At 42.7% G+C, this 25,124-nt stretch overlaps 1 protein-coding gene across 1 annotated transcript in view; it reads right to left on the reverse strand.

Annotated features, from left to right (window-relative positions):
• LOC113601811 (translation initiation factor IF-2-like) overlaps positions 1–25,124 on the reverse strand; it is a 175,191-nt gene that overhangs the window by 76,870 nt on the left and 73,197 nt on the right. The gene's annotated exons all lie outside the window — the stretch shown is intronic.

Here is a 25,124-nt window from a genome sequence, read left to right on the forward strand (position 1 = left end):
CCCATTTTCAGATAAATTCCCCCACCTATCCACTTATATTCCCTTGCTACCTGCTTGCCAGAATTTCTCACTCACACCCACACATACCTCAACACACATGGTCAGTGTCTTAGATTCTCTTGTCAAAACCTGCTCTCAAAAAATTTTTTTATGTCTGCTTTTATCTAATCTGCTTTTTAAAAAGATTTTATTTTTAAGTAATCACCACACCCAATGTGAGACTTGAACTCACAACCCCAAGATCAAGAGTCACATACTCTACCACCTGAGCCAACCAGGCACCCCTCTAATCTGCTTTTTAAATCTACCTAAGTTATAAATGGTAAAGCAAAGCTAAGGCTTGAAATATTATCCTCCATTTCAACATAGGTTTTTGTCCACAGGATTTCCCAAAAGAATTACAGACATCAGCAAGATGGGCTTATGGAAGGAGAGGAGGGAAAAGAAGGTAGAACCTTTGAGAACCCCTTAAAAATGACAGCACCTACTTCACCCACACATGAAGCTGGTCTCACCTAAACAGTGGTATCTAGGTTGTAAGGGGTCCTGAATCAGAATGTCTAGAGGAGCCAGGCAGGTAACATAAATCACATGATTGGGCTAGCTTTAAGTAGAGCTTGTGTAAGAAAAGGGGAATGGGTCCCCTAAAGGTATTCAAGTTCAATGTTCTTAAAACACAGTGCCAGTCAGACCAGTCATCCTTGAGCTGGATCAGGCCCATTGTTTAAGGCCTGTAACATCAATCCTTTTCACATCCATCATTTTATTAGCACTCCCTACCCACCCAGCCATCCAATGAGGAAGACAAGAAGTCTCCACTTCATTGATCAGGAAACTGAAGCACAGGGAGGTCAAGTGGCTTGTCCAATGTCACACAGTAAGGGCCACATCTAGGATCCCCGCCAGGAATCCCAGCTTCAAGTCTAGGAGCTGTTTGAAGTCACCCAGCCCAATGCCCCTTCATAGCTGGGCATCTCCTAAAGATTATCTCAGTGTCCTCTCGCTGATCTGAACCTTGGTGGACCATCTGTAAACACAGATTACACCAGAGGAAGTCTATAGTCATTTCCAATGCTTTCCTTCCAAGTTGCTTGTTTGCTTCATAAACAACACCATTTCGCCTTTATGTCTAAGCTCTAATAAACTGAGCATATTGGTCACTGAAGGGATGATCTGGGCATCCACTGCACATCAACTGCAGAGTACAAGCCCCAAAACACTAATAAGTCTAAATGCTGCCCTAACTACTGCCGCCAGGCCATGGGATATTCATGGAACACATTTCACTCACAGTCACTTTATGCCCTACTGGAACTCACAGGCAAACCAATACATTTACTGAAACAAATAGTTTTTTCCTGAGTGGCCTTGGTTTCATACTCAAACTAATGGATCACTAAGATCAACAGTCCCTTCCCTCCTAAAATTAATGCTCTATCTGGCATCCCCCTACCACCCTCCCCAAAGGCAGATTGCTGCTTTTACTGCTTGTATAGCTCTAGGAAAAAACAAAAACATGCACGAGAAATGAACTCTCACTTTGGAAAAATCTCTGCCCGCGGTAATGCAGGAGTGCCTGACACATCTTTGTGTGTGGTCCTTCAGGCAAGTGTGAAGAGCAAAGAGATGTTATAAATCATTAAGATGCCACAACTAACAAGTGCTTCTTCCAAGTGCTGACCATGTCCAGCTTATATCATTTAAACCTCACAACAATCATACAAGAGATTATTCCCCATTTTGCAAATGATAAAGCTGATTCTCGAAGAGTAACTTGCCCACACTCTCTTACCTAGAAATTTGAACCCTCTGACTTATCCTAAAATCTATGATTGTTTCCTGTGTGCTACATCTACTAAAAGAGGGGTTTTATCCTTTGTAAAATCAAATATAGTAAGTTTTCATTGGTATAAGCATTAACATTGGGGGATGGGGTGGCAGAAAATGAGGTCTTGAGAATACTGATGAATTTTTGCCCCTATCTGAGCCCTGGCCAGCCATGTTACCATGGGGATAATTCCAAAAACAACGAGGGGGGGACTTGTCCTGTCTCTCCAACCACCAGTCAATAGTGGGTCAAACCAGTTATATTAATTTGGCTCTATTAAGGAATCAAAGTAAATTGATAGATATATTTTTTCTAGCCATCCATATTTTCTTCATCTTAGTGCCTGGCACACAGCATGAACTATGTTTTCAGATGACACACTTCCTGCTAGGCACCCTCTGCAGCCTTTATGAGCATGTTCCCTGTAAGACCACTCGGTTTAGAAGCATTTAACGAGAGAAGATCAAGAAAAAGCTCTTGGAATAACCTGCTTTTTACTCAGCTTTAGGAAGATGTACACTCAATGCTGATACCTTCCCAAAGCTCCTAGTTATTTATGACACAAACTCAGATAATTTAAAAGTGGCCATAAAGGCAATCAAAGAAGCTTCCCTCTTTTAATCATACACACACAAAAAGAAAGAAAATAAGTTACTCTACCACCTCTTTCAAAAGCTCTTGCAATGATAGATTATGGAAATAAAAGTGACTTAAGTTCATTTGGATGAAACATTTGCATCTCTTCTTGTTAGGAATTAATCATATCTCAAGGTTTCAGGAGAAATTCATTATATGATTTTCACTATTTTCATAGATTTCATGGAATGTGGAGCAGACACAATCCACCACCTATAAACCTTGAAGGCTTAGAGGTTTACAAACTTTACCTAAGTAAGGCCTCACAGCTCCTAGGCAGCAAGATGAGGAAGATGCTCAGATTCCCGATTTTCAGTCCAGTGCATGCTTACTAAACTCTCGTTTTCCTTTCCAGCAGGCTCAGGGTACTCTCTGCCTAGCATGGAGGGCTGTTCATTGCCTCTGTGGTGGTACCCAAGGATGAGGTCTAAATTTCATTCAGCCTTAGAGGCCACTCCCAGTGCAGGGGACTGCCTGACCTCTGCTCCCAGCCTGGCCCTGGCCCTGCCTTCCTAATGCATAAAGCAAGACTATGCCTCAGACTAGCTGTGCACAGCAATGGCAGAAATGGAAAAAGACCTCTTTCCCCTTAATGAATGCAGCTGACTGCTTCAATGCTTTATTCCACCAAGGTCTGGATGTGGGCCAGCCTTAGTCTACTTGGCCCATATTCAAATTGCTTTTCTTTTCACCATGAATTATGATTCTATTCATTATGGGGGAAATTGGGGAAAATGTATTGGCACATGAGGTTTTCAAGTCATCCTGCATTTCTAAGGGTCTGGCATCAAGCTTGCAGTAAAAACACAGTCATGAGATGCACAGATGGGGGAGACACGAGTTGAAAACTTTTTCTTTTCTGCTTTATAAAAAAAATTACTATCATCATAAAATACACATAACATAAAATTTACCATCTTAATCATCTTTAATTGTACAGTTCAGTAGTATTAGGTATATTCACACTGTTGTGCAACTATCACCAACATCCATCTCCAGAACTCTTTCATTTTGTAAAACTGAAACTCTATATCCACTTAATGATAACTTCCCATTATCTCTGCCCCACAGCCCCTGACGACCATCATTCTACTTTGCATCTCTATGAATTTGACTATTCTAGGTACCTCGCATAAATAGAATCCTACAGTGTCTGTCTTTTTGTGACTGGATGCTTTCACTTAGTATAATGTCTTCAATGTTCATCCACGTTGTAGGATATGTCAGACTTTCCTTCCTTTTTAAGGCTGAATAATATTCCACTGCATGGATATATCACATTTTGTTTATCTATTCATCTATTGATGGATGTTGGTATCTAGTCTATGGAGTTCAAGTTAAACAAACACAAACATCAGCTTTTTCTTCAATAGAAAAAGGTTTACCTATCTGATTTGAACATTTACCTCAGGGCAGCAGATGTGGAATGACCATGGTGGGGAAATTAGCTCAGTGAAGCTGGAGGGCAAGGAATGAAGAACTTAGAAGGCACTCTGCATACAGGAAAGCAGATGAGAGGATGGCAGTAGGTTGTGTGATGACACAAGGAGGGATTAAAAAAAAAAGTGCTGGCTAACACAGATTAGCCCCCTGGGACCCTCAGAAGCAGCATGTGCCTCAGATTTGACACGTGAGCTTGGACTTCTAGATGTCCAGGCTGTCTACGTGACACAGACAAGTATATGGAAGCTACACCCTCACTATAGTGCTTCCCAAGCATAAAACAGTAAAAATGACATTATTTGAAATCCCAGTTATCCTAAGAGGTCTTGGATAGATTTTGAAAAATTATATGTTTTTCCAATTATTTGTTCCACACAATTTTCCAGGGGTTCTCTTATCTATGCCTGAATTGACATAATCTGAGGGAGACCCTAAAATTATATTGTTAGTTGATGTTTCTAGAAGATTCCATTTGAATTATTTCCCTAAATTTCAAGTTATTAGACACTGTAATGAAAAAGTTTATTAATGTGTGCCAATACCAAGAGTATTGTCCTCTGAACACAATTCTAAAGAAAGCTTTCCAAAAATGTTCTGAGCAGTGACAGCATCATTAGATCATCATTAGTATGATCCCCAAGCTGAATATAGATGTTTCGGATGTCTACTGAAAAACAGTCTCATTCCTGTAAATTACATCTTCTTCAGGGGCTTAGTACTGTCTACTTTTTTTAATATTTTCAGGATATTTCCTAACAAGAGGATAATTTTGACACCAGATGACTAGTGTGCCAATTTTTATTCTTCAACTGAGTCAAGTGTCATTAGCTTTGTAGTTGAAAACAAGATAGAAACAGATTAAATTCAGTTACTAAGATCCAAAGCTGAAAATAACCAGAAAACCAGAAAAGATAGGCCCGGAGTTGGCCAATGTCCAGTCCTGCCCTGTCCCAGGAGAGCCAGCTCCTGCTTGTTCCCATTTCTGGACATGTTTTTCTGAATACCACACGTGGATTCTGAGTTTTACACTAAGTATGGTAGAGTTTCATTAAGATGTAGTAGTGTGCTATTTTTCCTCTACTTTTTATTATCTGGTATCATAAATATGTTCCAGTTTAAAGTAGGAAAGCAATATTTCTGGTGATACTGAGGTACTCAATACCATTCCTCAACGTACATGGCCATCAGCACACACAAATGTATCTTTAATGTGACTGTGACTGTTCTTTTGGTAAATGTGGTGTTGACAAACTAAGTGCTATGAATTTTCCTTTTTGTTCCCTGTATAAACTGTCCATTTGTTAAAAAGTACTATCTCTATTGTAATTATATAGACTGATTTCATCTTCAAGGAATCCAGAAATCAGAATTTACAAACTGGCGCTCATGATGAGATAAACATGGATAGGGAGAGTCAGCATTTAAAAATTTTATAGCACCACGTTATCCAACTACAAGATCAGAGGATTCATCTCAATGAATATTGTAGGAACTGGCTTAGGCATTTCTAATTTCATTTTCTAGTATTTTATCTTATCACATTTTTTTAGGTGTCAGTTCATGATGGGTTGAAAATTAAGAAAAATAATTTGCCCTTCACCACAAAAGCTCTGCTTTAGACCCTATGTGGGGCTGAATCAATGTGTATACTTTGTGTGCTCCAAAGGAAATAACAAAAATCCTTTGGAAGCTCTTATTACCCCAGACACTACCAGGGTTGAACATGAGGTCATGTTCATAGCAATATCCACATCCACTGGTTCTAACTCTCACCCCTGCCCCACAGGAACTCCAGCCCCCATATTTCTTTCAGGGCTCCTTAGGTATCCACTACTGGGCCACATCAACTTTTATGTGTGTCTCCAGATTTCCTTGACCCCAGCTTTCCCCAGAACCTCAGCCATTTGCTCAAATGGAAAGTGCCAGAAGCTTCCATCTCCTCATTTCCTGATACTGCTGGCTGTCTCAGCTTCCCCTGGATTGAGGGCTTGGTCCTAGCTCACTCCCCATCATTCCTGCCCACAGCCAGAGCCTCAGCAGCCCTGCACCCAGATGCTGGGTCATCCAACCTGACCCATGGGGCTCTGGCCCCTTTCACTGTTTCTGGATCCTTTGAAGCACTGTGCTTAGGTATGGGGGTCTGGCTTCCCCAGAAGCTGCTGGAGAAGATTAGTGACCCAACCTGGAAGTACAAGGGTAAAACAGGAGACAGAAGGGAGCTGGCAGGTAAATTCCTCTACCTCTCTCCCCAGCAAGTTCTAACGCTTTGTGGTTCTGCACATTATAAAAAGCTTTTCCCACACATCCTGCTTTTATTCTTCACTATTACCATCCCCACCTCAGTGGATTCAGGGAAGATAAGGTTCAGGGACGATAAGATTTGTCCAAATATGCCACACACATACACACAGGTACAGACCAGTTAGTGCAGAACAAGACAGTGCCAGCTTAGACTAGGATCTGCACCAAGAGGCTTGAGTAAGGGACATGTAGCCATATGTAAGAAATCCAGTACAGAACTATTCTAGAAGGAGAAGAGATGTTTCCATCAGAAAGAAGGTGTGAGAGGGCTTGTCTTGCCTGACACTGCCTTCTTCTGGAATTAATGACCACTGTCTGAACTCTCAGGCCTTGCACATTTCTGATGGGGTAAATCCTGAGCCTGGGGTGGACCTGACTGACCCTGGGTTCCATCCCAGCCACAGGCTGGCTAAGTGACTGTGGACCTTGTAGATCTCTGGGCTCAATTCCCTCACACGCATGTGGGTGATAGAAATGCTTTCCTCACAGAGTTGTTCTATGACTCAGAATGCTTTGCAAATTATCACATTGTGCAAAGATTGGTTATTACATCAGATGCCATCTTTAGTGCCCAAAGAAATCCCATATAAGTTGTTGGTTTCGGCTACTTCTCTCTTTCTCCATCCTGAATTTGGTCTTGCCAGTAGGAGGAAGACAAGCTGGACTGAATGCCAAGAAGTACAGCCCAGTTTACTTTCCGAACCATAAGATTCCCATTTTCAGTTACTGTGAGCCTGGAGACCTCATACAAAGGTGCCAAGGTTTGGCTCAGGGTAGGGAAGAATGCAAGTTATCTGGCCACAGAGGGATGCAGGCCAGAGAGGGGCAATAGGGTTTGTGGAGGAAGTTTAGGGTGAGGAAGTGAGGTCCAAGGAGACCCGACTGAGGGAGATCTTCAAAGGACTTGGCGCAGGTGGAGATCTACGACTAAAGGCCCACTAGAGCCAAGTAATACAATGCCTTGTTTTGCAAATGCGGGAACAGCCCCGGAGAGGACACCTGCCACTCTGGGTAAGTGGCCCTCCTGAGACTAGAACCCAGGTCTCCTGACTCTTGTTCCAACGCTTTCTAAAACTGACATTTACCTCCTCCATGCTGCCTCCACCCTAGATCAAGAGACAAGGTGGACTAGACTTGCCAACACAGCAACCAATTTTAAACAGCCTATCCTAAGACATTTCAATTTGTCAGAGCACAGGTCCCAGTGTGAGGTTTGGGTAACATACCCCCTCTCCCCCACACCAGCAGAAGAGCGCTCGCAGGGCCTCACTCTGATCAAAGACCTCCTATAGCCAGCTGCAGGGATTGCCCTGTTATCCTCATGTCTGCCAGCAGAGGGCAGACACGGAAAAGGTTTGTCAGCTTTGGAGTTTGGCAGCTTCCCCTAGAGGGGAGGGCGGCCTCCCTTGGTTTCCAGCAGGGCCTCTCACCAAATGGGGCTCCCAGACAGGATCCAGTAGTAAAAAGGCCAGTATGATTGGTTTTACTGTCTAGTAAAATGAAAATATTCATAAATGTTCATTTGCTCTATAATTTCAGATTCCTTAGTGCCTAAGCTGGCTGGCTCCAGACAAGGCACTTGATTTTAAATCATCACCAGACCACAGAAGAGCTGTGACCTGGGGGAGTTACTCTCTACACTTGACTTCCACATTTGAAAATGAAGGGACGACAAAAAAGATTTTTAAAAATAATTTAAAAAAGAAAAATAAGGGAACCACAGTGCCCACCTTTGGAGTTGTTGATGGGCACAGATTAGAATTTACCTGCCACATAGTAAGCACTCAGGTGTATTAGCCAGCAGCTAATAGTGATGTAACTTTATCAACTTAGCCCTTAAATACTTATTAAGCACTTACTATGCATGAGGCCCTAAGCCAGGTGTTTAGGAGATAGAATAATGAGTAAGACACTTCTTCAAAAATATCACAATTATTATCTCTTATCTATTTTATCTTTTTTCTATTATCTTCACAGTAACTCTATAATCTCTTTGATTTCTTTTATTATCCTTGTTGTAAGGAAGCTCAGTACCAGATCTGAAGACCAACCTGCCATTTTGTCCCCACTGGCCATCAGATGTGCATTTTTCTTTTTGGTTGGTTCTCACATTCTATTTATATTCTTATTTTACTAAGTCACCATATAAATCTTGGACCTGGCCTGTTCCGTTTAAGGGTGTGGGCTTGCTGTTTTGCTGACAGGAAGCCCTGGTCAGAGAATGGAGCACTCTGGGGAAAGGAGGGTGCCAGCCTGGAAAAAAAAATCCTTATTTACAGGTAAGGAAGTGGCTAATGAGGCCTGAGAGAAAGGGGGATGAAGCAGAAACAGTAACAGTTAAAACACCTCTGAGAAAGACAGGGTCTGGTCTCCTTATAGGAGGGAAAAAAAGTGGGTAACAATACAAAATGCACACCACCCAGGGCCACCTCCTAGTGTGGCAGAGAACAGGGGGAAGGGAAGGCCACCCGAGGTGCACACTAACAAGCACAAGTTTGGGGAAAAGTTCCTTTGTATGCATTTCAGCGGGGAGGCGAAAGGGGTAGACAAGAAGCAATAAGTTTCTCATCAAGAGATAAAGAAGAGTGGGGAGCAGAACTCACTGTCCCTGCAGAACAAAGACCTGAAGGGCTCAGCTCCTCCCACAGCTGAGTCTCCAGACTCCCCAGTGATTGCAAGATGGCCTCAGATCACTGATCCTCCAGGCTCTCCCACCCTCCCCTCCTTCCATGAACCAGGATGCACAGAAGGAGCTAGTTACCACATATGTTAGAAATACAGCAGGGCTGCCATTGGCCTTGCTCAGCACGTGTTGAACAGGCCCGCAGATGGGCCGGCACACTTGACCTGAAGGAAGAAAAGGAACAAAAGCCAAATTGCTGATTGTGGCAAAGAAGAAGCAGACTGACCCATCTGTTAAGAAAATGTCAGGACCATCCAACTCACAACGTTACTTTTATAAACTAAGCACAGCCCACAAAAAACATGTGTCTCCGTGGGCCAAAAGGTATGGGCTGAAACCATAAATCAGAAACTATCAAAATGCCTATCAAGTATAGAATGGAGAAATGAACTGCATTTTCATACAGCAACAAGAATGAATAAACTTACAAGTACTTACAACAAAATGGGTGAACCTCATAAGCAAAATGTTGAATGGAAGAAGCCAGACACAAAAGAATGCAGACTTTGTGGCTGACTTTGTGGCTGCCTTCACATAAAGAACAAAGACAGGCAAAATTGTGGTGACAGAAGTCAGGGCAGTAGCTGTCCTTGAGGGCACTGACTGGAAAGGGGCACAAGTTGGTTTCTGGGGTGCTGGCCATGTTCTTACATGTTTATATGCATATGTGTTCACTCTGAAAATTCATTGAGCTGTGCATTTTTCTATATTAGATTTCAATGAAATATCAGAACAAACAACCACACAAGCAGAACCTGGGGTCATGAGCACAGCAGGTCCCAAGGAGAGCAGTGGACCCTATGGCACCCCACCATGGTGCCAAACAGGAGTACAAGGTGAACAGGCAGTGAGGAGTGACCACCAACCCAGTAGCTGGCTTCTTAGGGTAGTCAGCCAACTCAAGCAGACATCACAACTTGGTCACACTAGAGAGGCTAAGAAGCACCTGGAACCTGCCATTTCATGAGTGCTTGAGTGTGGCAGCAGAGCCAAACTGCCCAGGTTTGAATTCCAGCTCCACCATATGACCCAGTAGTATGACCTTAGGTCAGTGCCTTAAAAACCCAGCGTCTCAGTTTCCATATCTATAAAACAGAGGGGATGATAGGATGAATACATTAAATTTGCAAAAGTGCCAAGCACTTTAATCCTCACACCTGCCATATGAAGTAGACTCGAGGATTAAGTGATTTCAGTGGAGCTCCACGCCTAGTAAATGCAAATGGAGATCTGAACCCAAGGTCTGCCTCGTTCCAAAGCCCACAGTGTAAGGCTTCCCAAGAAAAAGAGGGACGGCTCTCACCCAGAAACCACAAATAGGGAAGATGGTCCAAGGAAAATCATTCAAATGCAAGGAAAAATGTAAGACTTTGGAATAAGCAAAGGAGATTACTGGAAAACCTTCCAATGGGATGTTGGAGCCTTTGCATATCTGATTCTATGGGAGTTCTGTGCCTTTCGTTACTCTCAAGTTACTTTACAACTCTGAAAATTGCATACAAGGGATAGCAATGCAAAGAATTCTTGTCTGAAGACATGGAAATAAACTCTGCCACTTCCCCACAAAACATAATAAATCAAGTTTCAAGTTCATATATAAAGTTACTTCAACATTCCTTTATCCCTTGCAAATCTGTGGTTCTTTTGACTTCGCTTTTGAACCAGTTTCATCTAACCAATTCCCGCCATTAGTGACTTAAATAAAATGTTTGACATGTGTTCACTTTATGTTTGCATGAGAATCATGACTTTCCTTTTTTTTTTTTTTTTTTTTTAATTCTCTAACACATGGAAAACAGGTTCAGATTTGTGGCCCCAGGATTTCCTGAGGAAGATCCACTCTTTGCTCTACTGAAATCTGCCAGCAGGAGACTAGATTACCCTCAGGGAGTAGGTCTGAAGCCAGGGCCCCAGGTTTGGCCCTGTGCTCTGCTCCCTGGCCAAGGTTGGCAAGGAGAATGGAAGCCTCGCTGTACCTTGGAATAAACTCTGGCAATGAAGGCTGAGAGGGGATGGATTCTGGCAAAGCCAGGGCACCCTCCCAAGCTGCCTAGTAGCTCAGGGGCCTGCAAAAAAGAAACAAATGGGTCTGACTGGGAGGCAAAACCACTGAATTCTGAACCCTTAGGGGTTTAAGTCTTTCTCTGCCCATTTCCTAGATCTGTAACCTTGACAAATTATTTAAATTCCCCAAGTTTCATTTCTTCCTACTTAAAATGTGGATAATACCACAGTATCTGCCTCACATTCTGTCTGGATGTTGGTTGAGACCTCAGCTAGCTGTTGGCTAGAACATCTCCACATGGCCTCTCCCTGCGGTATATCTGTGTGGCATGGTTTAGGCTTCCACATCATGGTGGTGGGTTACAGTGGTGTGTGTATACATGCATGAGACCTAGACCTGCAGCAGCCACTTTGTAAGGAAGGGAGATACCCCAAAACAAGTTCTGCACACTGAAGATGGCAAAACAGAGCTGGAAAGAACCTGAACCACTGAATGGATCTAGAGCACTCTACCTCAAACGTCCCATTCAGCGAAATAAAATGGATTTTCCATATTGCTTAAACCAGTTTGAACTGAGATTTTCTGCTGTTGCTGCTAAAGGCAGCATCATTGAATCAGGTCTCCATATCTGCCACTCCTCTGGTGGGCTGCACACTCCCGGAAAGACAGCGGGAGCTGGAGTCACCACCAAGGACAACCAAAGTTCTGCTTCCAGCAAATAGCTGCTGCCTTCCAGCCCAGCTGGAGCCTGGGGCCCTGTGTCCATTTATGCCATGAGTCTCTGAGCCATGTTCAGGTGCTTGGCACTTTCATCCGTAAAGGCAAAGAATCAATTCTTGCAATTATCAAGAACTTACACTCAGGGGTGGGTGGGGGGAAGCAGGATAGTTCTGATGTGGGTAACTTTATGGGGTCAAACAAAAAACACCCTAAAAACCCTTCAGATGTGGCTCTGCCACTGACTCCAAGGGACTTGCTTGTCTTAAGCTGTATGTGTGATGACAAGAGATGCTACAAGTGCCCGAGACACATCCCTTTGCACCGTCCAGTGCACTCCAGCCAACTTCAAACTGCCAGTCTATACACCTGTGCCTGGAGCTCTTTTTCAGAACTGTGGAAAGCCCTTCAGCTCACATGCAAGCAAGTTTCATTAGTGCCCAGAATTAACACCCCAAGGAGCAGCCCTCAGCATATGGTCTGGAAGGAAGTTTATGTACAAAAGCCCTGGCTCTCTTGCCCTGGGCACAAGCATTCTGAGGTGCATGTTTGACACTGTTTTTCACAGGACTGAGCTCTGTGATGGCTAGTGTGGCAACACAACCTTTGTTGACTGCCTTCCTTCCCTGAATCACTTTCCTACCGGAGTTCTTAGTCCTTCCCAATTACCTGTGCCCAAATCTTTGTCTCAGCATCTGTTCTGGGGGAGCCCAAACTAAGGCAATGATCACAGGGGAGTGGTCAGGGAATGTGGGGAAGGAAGTGGAGGGGAAGTCCCTGAGGGATGAAGTAGCAACCTAACCACAGTCTCTCTCTATTGGGAAGCACTGGAGGCATAAAACCAAGGCTTTTGAGAATTGCCAACTGGGAGATGAGCCTCCTAAGTTTTCAAGGCCCACTGGCTGATTATGAGTGCTCAGTTGGTAAGGCTCTATCTCTATCTCTATATCTCTCTCTGTCTATCTGTGTGTGTGTGTCATGACACTGTTAATGTGGTTCTGATTAGATTCTAATCCTGGCAGCACCCTTGGGTAGCATTTTACACTGACAATCCACTCATCCATTTGGCCCTCATCTCCCTGCAGCTGAGGGAACCTCTCAGCAGTGAGCAGCATCGAGAATGGATCCTCTTTTGTTCTTATCCATTCAATGTGTTTATTTTCAAGATTGCGTTTGTGGAAAGCATTTAAACAGCACCATTTAGAAGAAAACAAAAGTCACCAGATGGAAAAATAGAATAAAAAACATGCACATACAAAAAATCCCCCAAGCAATATAGGCAGGGCAGCGGGAGTTATTGTGCTGCTGTTGTGGATAATGCAGCTGTGTTGGAAAAGCTATCTGTCTTTGACAGCATAGAATTTTCAAGAGAGAATGGGACACAGGTCAATAGATTTCCATGCTGCAGTTCACTTCTTGAGAAAGTTTAACAAACCTTCCTTCTTCCTCCCTCTAGTAAAGACAGAAGAACAGTTACTAGGATTACCGTATACATTGAATTATAAAGTATAGGCAATTCTTTCTTGAAATATGCCTTCCAGCCAGCCCATATCTTATTTGGACAAGCCTTATTTTCAAGAGCCTGAGCAACACCTTTAGCCACAGGCTGGCTGCAAAGCCAGGCTGATAGGAAAGCAAGAGATGGTGGCTGCTTCTGAAGATAAGGCTCACATTACTTTCTGCCTCTTTGAGAAATCCCCCTCACACCCCACTGCCAAACACAACACAATTTTGCCTATACTAGGGGTTGAAAAACTGTACCAATATGCCAAGGGTTGCAGAAAGGCCAACTTGTATTCACAAGTAGACCCTGGCCATTGCTTCTTCCTTGCATTTCGTTGTCCCAATGGCCAACACAGGGAGAGGAAAGATGGCGGTGTGAACAGGTCCACCAGTCAGGCCTGGTGTTCTAGATCCTGTGAGGATTCTTAACATTAATTTTCCCTGGACTGATCCTAACTGGACTCTCATCCTCCCGTGCATAGCCATGCTGAATCCCATGTGTCGGGGGCATCCCTCCATCTGCCCAGAAGAGGAATCCAATCACAGATAGCAGCAGTGGGACATTATATAGCATGGTGGCTCTGGCAGTGAGAGGGAAATATATTGGCTTTGTAGTTAGACAGTCCTGCCCCACCATTTATCAACTGTGTGACAGTAAATTTAACCACTCTGACCTTCGATTTCTCTAGCTGTAAATAGTGGGTCCTACCTGATAGTTAACTTGAAGATTAAAATAATATAAAACACTGATGCCTAACGCATCATGAGCTCTCTATAAATGGCAGCTCCTACTACTACTGTGGGAATCTGGCTGTGGTTTCTAACACTGTGAGCAAGTATGGGCTAATAAGAGCTGTTTCCACAATTGTCATTTTTAGGGGCAGTTAATGTGATTGCAACTGTGGGTCTTCAAGCAGAAGCAGTGATGCTTACTGGAGAACCCAACTGGGATTTCACATTAAGAAAGCAATCCCATTATGTAAAGAATGGCATGGTGGGCTCTGGGTGGATGGTTAGAACAGCTGGAGAGTGTGTGGAAAGTTACCAGAAGGTCCAGCTGCCATCAAGAGGGCCTCCGAGGGGTAGAGCTCATTTGGCCTGACAAGGACAGAGGAGCCAGAGGAAAAGGCAGTCTTGGACAGATAGAACTCTGTGAGCCCTGGAGCAGAACCAGCACATGCAGGTTTCATTAACCACAGAGTCACGAGACAGAGATTTTATAGAGGCCCAGGCAATCTGAGGAGAAAAGAAGTTGAAGACCACAGGCAAAGTCATCTGTTTCTCATATTTGTGCCCTGCCAGGCCAGGTCTCCCTGAGCTCAGCCATGTAGCGTACCCCCTGAAGACTGGTCAGCCCTCCTCCATCACAGCTCTTGTTTCTAAAGCATGAATCTGAAATCTTACTCAGGAATACCAAGCGCTTTCCTTTCCATCCTTTCCAGACATATAGATTGGCCATGCATGGCTTGGAAATACCAACAGTGCCTTAGTAAGAAAATTCTAGAAATGGGATGGATAGACTGTAAAATAGAGATTTTGGTGGGACTATACGTGATGTGTGAAGAGATGAATAGCAGAATACCCTGGTATGATATTGTGATTTATAGTGAGACACATATTTTAATTATCCCATTTCTGGCACAGAGCTCTTAAAACCCTTGGAATTTCCTAAGTGGTAAGAGAGATAAGTGTCTTGATATTTATAACAAACCCCTTTCAACCACACCTGAATTTATGTTAATGAGCTGACTTTTGGAAAGCATTTAGTTTGGGACTGGTTGCCAGGAAAACCAACCACAGGGATAGTAGATTGGAGCTTTCAGTCCCCCCAACCCCGACCTCAGGGGAGGGGCAAAGGGCTGGAGATTGAGTGCCGATGGCCAATGATTTAGTCAGTCGTGCCTATGTAATGAAGCCTCTATAAAAACCAAAAGGGCAAGGTTCAGAGAGCTGCTTGGTTGGTGAATACATGGAAATTTGGGGGAAATGGCACTCTTGAAGAGGGTGTGGAAGCTCCATGCCTTTTTCCTATACCATACCCTATGCGTGTCTTTCATCTGGCTGTCCCTGAATTATATCCCTTTATAGAAAACCAGTAATCCAGCAACTATAGTGTTTCTTGATAGCCAGGTGGTCAGAAGCACAGGTGACAATCTGGCCTTGCTGGGGCCGGGAGCATCCTTGTAGGAATGAGCCCTTAACCTGTGGAATCTGATTTATCTCCAGGTGGACAGTGTCAGAATTGAATTAAATTGTAGGACACCCAGCTGGTGTCAGAGAATTGCCAGGTGTCAGAATTTTACTTAGGTAACTTTTCCTAACACAATGAATGGCGGTGACCTCCAAAGAGTATCAGACTGGAAAACAAATTTTTTTTTCATTTAGGAGTATGTTTTATTCTGATCCAATAGAAAGATGAGATATATAAAATACTCTGTAAACATCCAACATTTTTTTAAACATCCACATTTGCCCCAACAAATAGCATCAATCATTTCCATGTAAATAAGACCATGGTATCAAGACCAAAAGATGTATGATTTGAGAATAAAACAAATACTAAAATCAAAAGTAGAAAATTTTAACTTATTTTTATAAAATAGGATTATCAAAAAAACCTACAGCTAATGAAACACTTTCATCAGTGATCCTAAAAACTAGAGTAAACAACATGGAATTTATTTTTTGAACATGAATTTCTCCACATATACTTTGAACTTGGGTTTTACTTTCTAAGGAAAATATTGTCTATTCTTTGTGAGGAAAACTCTGTTTGTTACATTTAATACATAAGTTAAATTATTCCTGTAATATGTAACATATACAAGAGCTATCTTTTAGCTAAGTTGCGCATTTTTTTTAACATATTAAATTTATTGTCAAATTGGTTTCCATACAACACCCAGTGCTCATCCCAAAAGATGCCCTCTTCAATGCCCATCACCTACCCTCCCCTCCCTCACACCCCCCATCAGCCCTCAGTTTGTTCTCAGTTTTTAAGAGTCTCTTATGCTTTGGCTCTCTGCCACTCTAACCTCTTTTTTTTTCCTTCCCCTCCCCCATGGGTTTCTGTTAATAGGATCCACATAAGAGTGAAAACATATGGTATCTTTCCTTCTCTGTATGGCTTATTTCACTTAGCATCACACTCTCCAGTTCCATCCATGTTGCTACAAAGGGCCATATTTCATTCTTTCTCATTGCCACATAGTACTCCATTGTGTATATAAACCACAATTTCTTTGTCCATTCATCAGTTGATGGACATTTAGGCTTTTTCCACAATTTGGCTATTGTTGAGAGTGCTGCTGTAAACATTGGGGTACAAGTGCCCCTATGCATTAGTACTCCTGTATCCCTTGGGTAAATTCCTAGCAGTGCTACTGCTGGGTCATAGGGTAGGTCTATTTTTAATTTTTTTGAGGAAACTCCACACTGTTTTCCAGAGTGGCTGTACCAGTTTGCATTCCCACCAACAGTGCAAGAGGGTTTCCGTTTGTCCACATCCTCTCCAGCATCTATAGTCTCCTGATTTGTTCATTTTGGCCACTCTGACTGCTGGGAGGTGATATCTGAGTGTGGTTTTGATTTGTATTTCCCTGATGAGGAGGGATGTTGAGCATCTTTTCATGTGCCTGTTGGCCATCTGGATGTCTTCTTTAGAGAAGTGTCTATTCAGGTTTTCTGCCCATTTCTTCACTGGATTATTTGTTTTTCGGGTGTGGAGTTTGGTGAGCTCTGTACAGATTTTTATCTTCATGAGGTCCCAATAGTTCATTTTTGCTTTTAATTCCCTTGCCTTTGGGGATGTGTCAAGTAAGAAATTGCTGCAGCTGAGGTCAGAGAGGTCTTTTCCTGCTTTCTCCTCTAGGGTTTTGATGGTTTCCTGTCTCACATTCAGGTCCTTTATCCATTTTTAGTTTATTTTTGTGAATGGTGTAAGAAAGTGGTCTAGTTTCATTCTTCTGCATGTTGTAGTCCAGTTCTCCCAGCACCATTTGTTAAAGAGACGATCTTTTTTCCATTGGATATTCTTTCCTGCTTTGTCAAAGATGAGTTGGCCATCCTTTTGTGGGTCCAATTCTGGAGTCTCTATTCTATTCTATTGGTCTATGTGTCTGTTTTTGTGCCAATACCATGCTGTCTTGATGATTACAGCTTTGTAGTAGAGGCTACAGTCTGGGATTGTGATGCCTCCTGCTTTGGCCTACTTCTTCAAAATTACTTTGGCTATTCGGGGCCTTTTGTGGTTCCATATGAATTTTAGGATTGCTTGTTCTAGCTTTGAGAAGAATGCTGGTGCGATTTTGATTGGGATTGCATTGAATGTGTAGATAGCTTTGGGTAGTACTGACATTTTGACAATATTTATTCTTCCAACCCATGAGCATGGAATGTTTTTCCATTTCTTTATATCTTCTTCAATTTCCTTCATAAACTTTCTATAGTTTTCAGCATACAGATCTTGTACATCTTTGGTTAGATTTATTCCTAGGTATTTTATGCTTCTTGGTGCAATTGTGAATGGGATCAATTTCTTTATTTGTCTTTCTGTTGCTTCATTATTAGTGTATAAGAATGCAACTGATTTCTGTACATTGATTTTGTATCCTGCGACTTGGCTGAATTCATGTATCAGTTCTAGCAGACTTTTGGTGGAGTCTATCGGATTTTCCATGTATAATATCATGTCATCTGCAAAAAGTGAAAGCTTGACTTCATCTTTGCCAATTTTGATGCCTTTGATTTCCCTTTGTTGTCTGATTGCTGATGCTAGCACTCCCAACACTATGTTAAACAACAGCGGTGAGAGTGGACATCCCTGTCGTGTTCCTGATCTCAGGGGGAAAGCTCTCAATTTTTCCCCATTGAGGATGATGTTAGCTGTGGGCTTTTCATAAATGGCTTTTATGATGTTTAAGTATGTTCCTTCTATCCCGACTTTCTCGAGGGTTTTTATTAAGAAAAGATGCTGAATTTTGTCAAATGCTTTTTCTGCATCGATTGACAGGATCATATGGTTCTTATCTTTTCTTTTATTAATGTGATGTATCATGTTGATTGATTTGCAAATGTTGAACCAGCCCTGCAGCCCAGGAATGAATCCCACTTGATCATGGTGAATAATTCTTTTTATATACTGTTGAATTCAATTTGCTAGTATCTTATTGAGAATTTTTGCATCCATATTCATCAGGGATATTGGCCTGTAGTTCTCTGTTTTTACTGGGTCTCTGTCTGGTTTAGGAATCAAAGTAATACTGGCTTCATAGAATGAGTCTGGAAGTTTTCCTTCCCTTTCTATTTTTTGGAATAGCTTGAGAAGGATTGGTATTATCTCTGCTTTAAATGTCTGGTAGAATTCCCCAGGGAAGCCATCTGGTCCTGGACTCTTATTTGTTGGGAGATTTTTGATGACTGATTCAATTCTTCACTGGTTATGGGTCTGTTCAAGCTTTCTATGTCCTCCTGCTTGAGTTTTGGAAGAGTGTGGGTGTTTAGGAATTTGTCCATTTCTTCCAGGTTGTCCAGTTTGTTGCCATATAATTTTTCATAGTATTCCCTGATAATTGCTTGTATTTCTGAGGGATTGGTTGTAATAATTCCATTTTCATTCATGATTTTATCCATTTAGGTCATCTCCCTTTTCTTTTTGAGAAGCCTGGCTAGAGGTTTATCAATTTTGTTTACTTTTTCAAAAAACCAACTCTTGGTTTCATTGATCTGCTTTACAGTTTTTTTAGATTCTATATTGTTTATTTCTGCTCTGATCTTTATTATTTCTCTTCTTCTGCTGGGTTTGGGGTGTCTTTACTGCTCAGCTTCTATTTCCTTTAGGTGTGCTGTTAGATTTTGTATTTGGGATTTTTCTTGTTTCTTGAGATAGGCCTGGATTGCAATGTATTTTCCTCTCAGGACTGCCTTCTCTGCATCCCAAAGCATTTGGATTGTTGTATTTTCATTTTCATTTGTTTCCATATATTTTTTAATCTCTTCTCTAATTGCCTGTTTGACCCATTCATTCTTTAGTAGGGTGTTCTTTAACCTCCATGCTTTTGGAGGTTTCCAGACTTTTTCCTGTGGTTGATTTCAAGCTTCATGGCATTGTGGTCCGAAAGTATGCATGGTATGATCTCAATTCTTGTATACTTATGAAGGGCTGTTTTGTGACCCAGTATGTGATCTATCTTGGAGAATGTTCCATGTGCACTCGAGAAGAAAGTATATTCTGTTGCTTTGGGATGCAGAGTTCTAAATATATCTGTCAAGTCTATCTGATCCAATGTATCATTCAGGGCCCTTGTTTCTTTATTGACCATGTGTCTAGATGATCTATCCATTGTTGTAAGTGGGGTATTAAAGTCCCCTGCAATTACCACATTCTTGTCAACAAGGTTGCTTATGTTTGTGAGTAATTGTTTTATATATTTTGGGGTTCCCGTATTTGGTGTATAGACATTTATAATTGTTAGTTCTTCTTGATGGATAGACCCTGTAATTATTATATAATTTCCTTCTTTATCTCTTGTTACAGCCTTTAATTTGAAGTCTAGTTCGTCTGATATAAGTATGGCTACTCCAGCTTTCTTTTGACTTCCAGTAGCATGATAAATAGCTCTCCATCCCCTCACTTTCAACCTGAAAGTGTCCTCAGGTCTAAAATGAGTCTCTTGTAGACAGCAAATAGATGGGTCTTGTTTTTTTATCCATGCTGATACCCTATGTCTTTTGGTTGAGCATTTAGTCCATTTATATTCAGTGTTATTATAGAAAGATATGGGTTTAGAGTCATTGTGATGTCTGTAGGTTTCATGCTTGTAGCGATGTCTCTGGTACTTTGTCTCACAGGATCCCCCTTAGGATCTCTTGTAGGGCTGGTTTCGTGGTGATGAATTCCTTCAGTTTTTGTTTGTTTGGGAAGACCTTTATCTCTCCTTCTATTCTAAATGACAGTTTTGCTGGATAAAGGATTCTTGGCTGCATATTTTTTTTTCTGTTCATCACATTGAAGATTTCCTGCCATTCCTTTCTGGCCTGCCAAGTTTCAGTAGAGAGATCTGTCACGAGTCTTATCGGTCTCCCTTTATATGTTAGAGCACGTTTATCCCTAGCTGCTTTCAGAATTTTCTCTTTATCCTTGTATTTTGCCAGTTTCACTATGATATGTCGTGCAAAAGATCGATTCAAGTTATGTCTGAAGGGAGTTCTCTGTGCCTCTTGGATTTCAATGCCTTTTTCCTTCCCCAGATCAGGGAAGTTCTCAGCTATTATTTCTTCAAGTACACCTTCAGCACCTTTCCCTCTCTCTTCCTCCTCTGGAATACCAATTATGTGTAGATTATTTCTCTTTAGTGCATCACTTAGTTCTCTAATTTTCCCCCCATACTCCTGGATTTTTTTATCTCTCTTTTTCTCAGATTCTTCTTTTTCCATAATTTTATCTTCTAGTTCACCTATTCTCTCCTATGCCTTTTCAATCCGAGCTGTGGTCATCTCCATTTTATTTTGCAGCTCATTAATAGCATTTTTAAGCTCCTCCTGGCTGTTCCTTAGTCCCTTGATCTCTGTAGCAATAGATTCTCTGCTGTCCTTTATACTGTTTTCAAACCCAGCAATTAATTTTATGACTATTATTCTAAATTCACCTTCTGTTATATTGTTTAAATCGTTTTTTGATCAGTTCGTTAGCTGTCGTTATTTCCTGGAGGGTTTTTTGAGGGGAATTCTTCCGTTTCGTCATTTTGGATAGTCCCTGGAGTGGTGCAGAACTGAAGGGCACTTCCCCTGTGCTGTCTTGAATAACTTGGGTTGGTGGGCGGGGCCACAGTCAGACCTAATGTCTGCCCCCAGCCCACCACTGGAGCCACAGTCAGACTGGTGTGTACCTTCTCTTCCCCTCTCCTAGGGACGGGATTCACTGTGGGGTGGTGTGGCCTGTTTGGGCTACTTGCACACTGCCAGGCTTGTGGTGCTGGGGATCTGGCCTATTAGCTGGGGTGGATCGGCAAGGTGCACAGGGGCAGAAGGGGCAGGCTCAGCTCACTTTTCCTTCAGTGATCCGCTTCAGGAGGGGCCCTGCAGCACCAGGAGGGAGTAAGACCCGCTGCCCGAGGGATGGATCCACAGAAGCACAGCGTTGGGTGTTTGCGCGGAGCAAGCAAGTTCCCTGGCAGGAATTGGTTCCCTTTGGGATTCTGGCTGGGGGATGGGCGAGGGAGATGGTGCTGGGGAGTGCCTTTGTTCCCCGCCAAGCTGCGCTCTGTTGTCCGGGGCTCAACAACTCCTTCCCATTGTCCTCCAGCCTTCCCATTCTCTGAGCAGATCTGTTAACTTATAACCTTCCAGATGTTAAGTCCTGCTTGCTGTCAGAACACACTCCGTCTGGCCCCTCCATTTTTGCAAGCCAGACTCAGGGGCTCTGCTTTGCTGGCAGGCTGCCCCCCGCCGCGGCTCCCTCCCGCCAGTCCATGTAACGCACACCGCCTCTCCGCCCTTCCTACCCTCGTCCGTGGGCCTCTTGTCTACGCTTGGCTCCAGAGAATCCGTTCTGCTAGTCTTCTGGCGATTTTCTGGGTTTTTTAGGCAGGTGTGGGTGGAATCTAAGTGATCTGCAGGACACGGTGAGCCCAGCATCATCCTATGCCGCCATCTTCCCAGAAACCTCTCCCTGGAAAAAATTTTTGAAAAATCCCCACCCAAGTATATTTTGATGTACACCCCCTCCAGGAGCTACGAAGTGCCCAGAGAAGTGCCTAGGCTACCAGAGAGAACTACAGGAGTGGGAAGGATGCCACCATGAATGCCTGGAGGCCAGGAGCTATTTCCAATCCACATATAGTTCACTTATCTTAGTTAAATAAAAAAATTAAAAAATAATTTTGCATTCATTCCACCCAGAGATGTAACTTCACTCCTCCCCACACTGACACCTTTTCCTCCATCCCACATGCACACAACACACACAGCAAATACCACATCTTTTTACACAACATAGTGCTGGCTCCTGCCCAGAAGCCACCGTCGGACAGGAGTAAGGCTGCATCCTGAATCTGTTAACCACATTGATCATGACCTTGTCACCATGGAGGGTTTTCTGTACATTTCATAAGCCTCTGCCTTGTTCTATGAATTTGTGGCACAATCAGTTCTGACTAGCAGATTTCCTTAAAAAAAAAAAAAAGCACAAGGGAAAATCTTTATAAATCTATTATACCCTGGGAGAATAAACTATCTGAAGTCTACTTAACACTTCCATTCCATTGCAGCCAAACAAACCATACCCTTTCCAAACTGCTTAATGATTGTGTCCTTGTTACTGCCATGTACCCCACCTGAAATGAACTTCCCAATCCACAGACATGCTGTTGTGGAATGAACACTTGTTCTGGAGCAGGAAAGGACCAGGTTCAAGCCCTGGCTCATGCTCACTGGGATGTGGGTCTCTTTCCTTATTTAAGAATAAGGATAATTATACCTACCACATAGGGATGTCATGATGTTTAAGTGACGTAACCTCTGGCCCACAGGTTCTACAGTTTAGCAGCCAAGCCATGGAAGGTTCTAAAAGGTGATCTCCTCGCCAAGTCACAATCAAACCAGAGTCAGCTAATTGAATTAGGGAGTTGAATTGGTATACTGGGCCCCAAGGGTGGGGAGGAGAGCAGCAGAAGGGGCCCATGATGTCATGGGTAGACTAAATTAGCTTTAGACATAATGTGTATACGTGGCAGGGAAGCAGTCCAAGGCATTGTGACCTGGTGAATAACGGACAATAAAGAGATTATAACAAGGATGCTTGTGCCAGTATGTAAGCAAAAAAGAGAAGAAACAAAAGACCTGGGGTTTTCAGAGAGTGATCTGATGAAAAGACTAACAAATGATATTGGGCAAGTACCGAAAATGTGACTTGATGAAGTATTAACTGGGGTTTGTTGGGAGTTTAGGATGTGTGCCCAGATCCTCCCCTCTGGGATTCTCTGCTAGGAGAAGCATCTACATAAGAGAAAATTCTAAGTGTGAAATAAAATAAAGCTTTCTCCTCCTTCTACCCCCCCCCACACACACCATTTCCTGAAAACCTAAAAGGCGGGGACTGTAGCACAGACTTAGAGCACCGTTATACCAGCTCATGGGGGCCAGAAGCCAGTGGGGAGCTCAGACACCCTGCCTCTTGAAGACACAAGCCTTGCCTGCATGCACTTTCCACATATAAGAAATGCAAGAACCCTGGAAACCAAAAATTTGGTGACAAAACTTGACCTGAACTAATGGGAAGTGAACTGAACTGAGTGGCTTAAACAACAGACATTTTCTCACAGGTCTGGAGGCTGGTAAGTCCCAGATCAAGGTGCCAGTGGATTTGGTTGTTGGTGTGGGCCTTCTTCCTGGCTTGTAGGTGACTGCCTTCTCACTATGTCCTCACATGGTGGAGAGAGGAGGCTCTGGGGTCTCTTCCTCCTCCCATAAGAGCACTGATCCTATCATGGAGCTCCACCCTTATCACCTCTTAGAAACCTAATTACCTCCCGAAGACTCTAGTTCCAAATGCTAGGAATTTTTAAGGGAGACATAAAAACTCAGTCCATAACACAATCTGATCCTAAAGGTTTTTAAATTAGGAATTGTGGTCATGTACCACACCCAGATAATACCGATGTTAACATTTTGGTATCTAATCTAATTTTTAAAATCCACCTGTTATTGGATATTTAGGAAGATGTTTTCAATTTTCCCTATTAAAAAAATCTGCAAATATTATTTCCTTAAGGAAAAATTCCTAAAAGTAGACTAAACTAAAGGGGCACACATGGTGTAAGGCTCTTGAAACACGCTGCCAAATTACTTTCCAGCATTGTTGGCCAGTATTTAAGAAAGGTTATCAGCACATGAAGTCTTACTGCTACACTACAGCATTATTTTTTATTTATAAAAAACCAGCACATATAGTGTTGTACATCAATTACAATTCAATAATAATAATAAAGAAAACCAGCATGTGTGTATGATAAAGTACTCATTGAGTACAGAAATGTATACAGCCTTGCTGCCAACTTTCAATCCCTTTCCCCAAAGGAAGGAGGGGAGGAAAGGAGGGAGAGAGTTTGAGGGAGGTCAACCATGTTGCACGTATTTTCCTTAAACCTGTCTTAGCCTTTACCAGCTGCCTCCACCAACACTCTCCAATCCTGTGCCTTGAGAGGCCAGGTGAGGATGATGACTCTCACTGTATGCCAAACCTGGCCTTCTCTCAGCTGTTTAATTCCTGGACTTTGCTAATCTTCACTAGTCTAAGGCAATTTAAAATTTCCTTTCTGCCACCTATTTTCTTATTTTAGCAGAATTTGACTTCCTCTGGGTATCAGTCCTGACTGAGAAACTAGGACAAAAAAGAACATTAAAATTTGTAAACCCCATTAGATCTCTGACTACCAATGTAATCTACTAGACCTTACCCAAACCAAATGTCTAGGGCCATATTTGAGAAGATGCCTGTTGCAAGGCTAGTCTCCTCTGGCTTTAGCAAAGACTTTATCTGTACTCTAAACTAGATCTCTTGGCCTGGGATATGGGGGAGAGACGGGCCCTATGTTGATGCCCCATGAGTACTACACGATTGGAGTGACAGCCACGGATGGGAGTAGGGGTGTTCTGACTAGACCAGGATAAGAGTTGTCCACCACAGCAGTCATTGGTTCTGCCCACCATGGTTCTCACCCTCTGGTTATTCTATCCTCCTGAACCCTCAGCACATTATCATGGAGAGAAGAGGGAAACAACCCCCAAGTGGATTCACTAGAATCCTGCTAGGTAGGTCAGATCAATTCATTTTGGATGACACATTCCCCAGTACCTACTCTGGGGTCATAGAAATGAATCTGACCCAGACAGACACTTCCCAGGAGAGGACAAACCCTCTGATAAGTTTCCTTTTAAAGCTCTTCCCCTTTAAATCATAGTTGCCATTGTACAAAGCCATGTTCTGTAAAAAAAAAAAAAAAATAGGCTCC

This window comes from Acinonyx jubatus, chromosome B3, assembly GCF_027475565.1.
Source record: "Acinonyx jubatus isolate Ajub_Pintada_27869175 chromosome B3, VMU_Ajub_asm_v1.0, whole genome shotgun sequence".
NCBI classification, from domain to species: Eukaryota; Metazoa; Chordata; class Mammalia; order Carnivora; family Felidae; genus Acinonyx; species Acinonyx jubatus.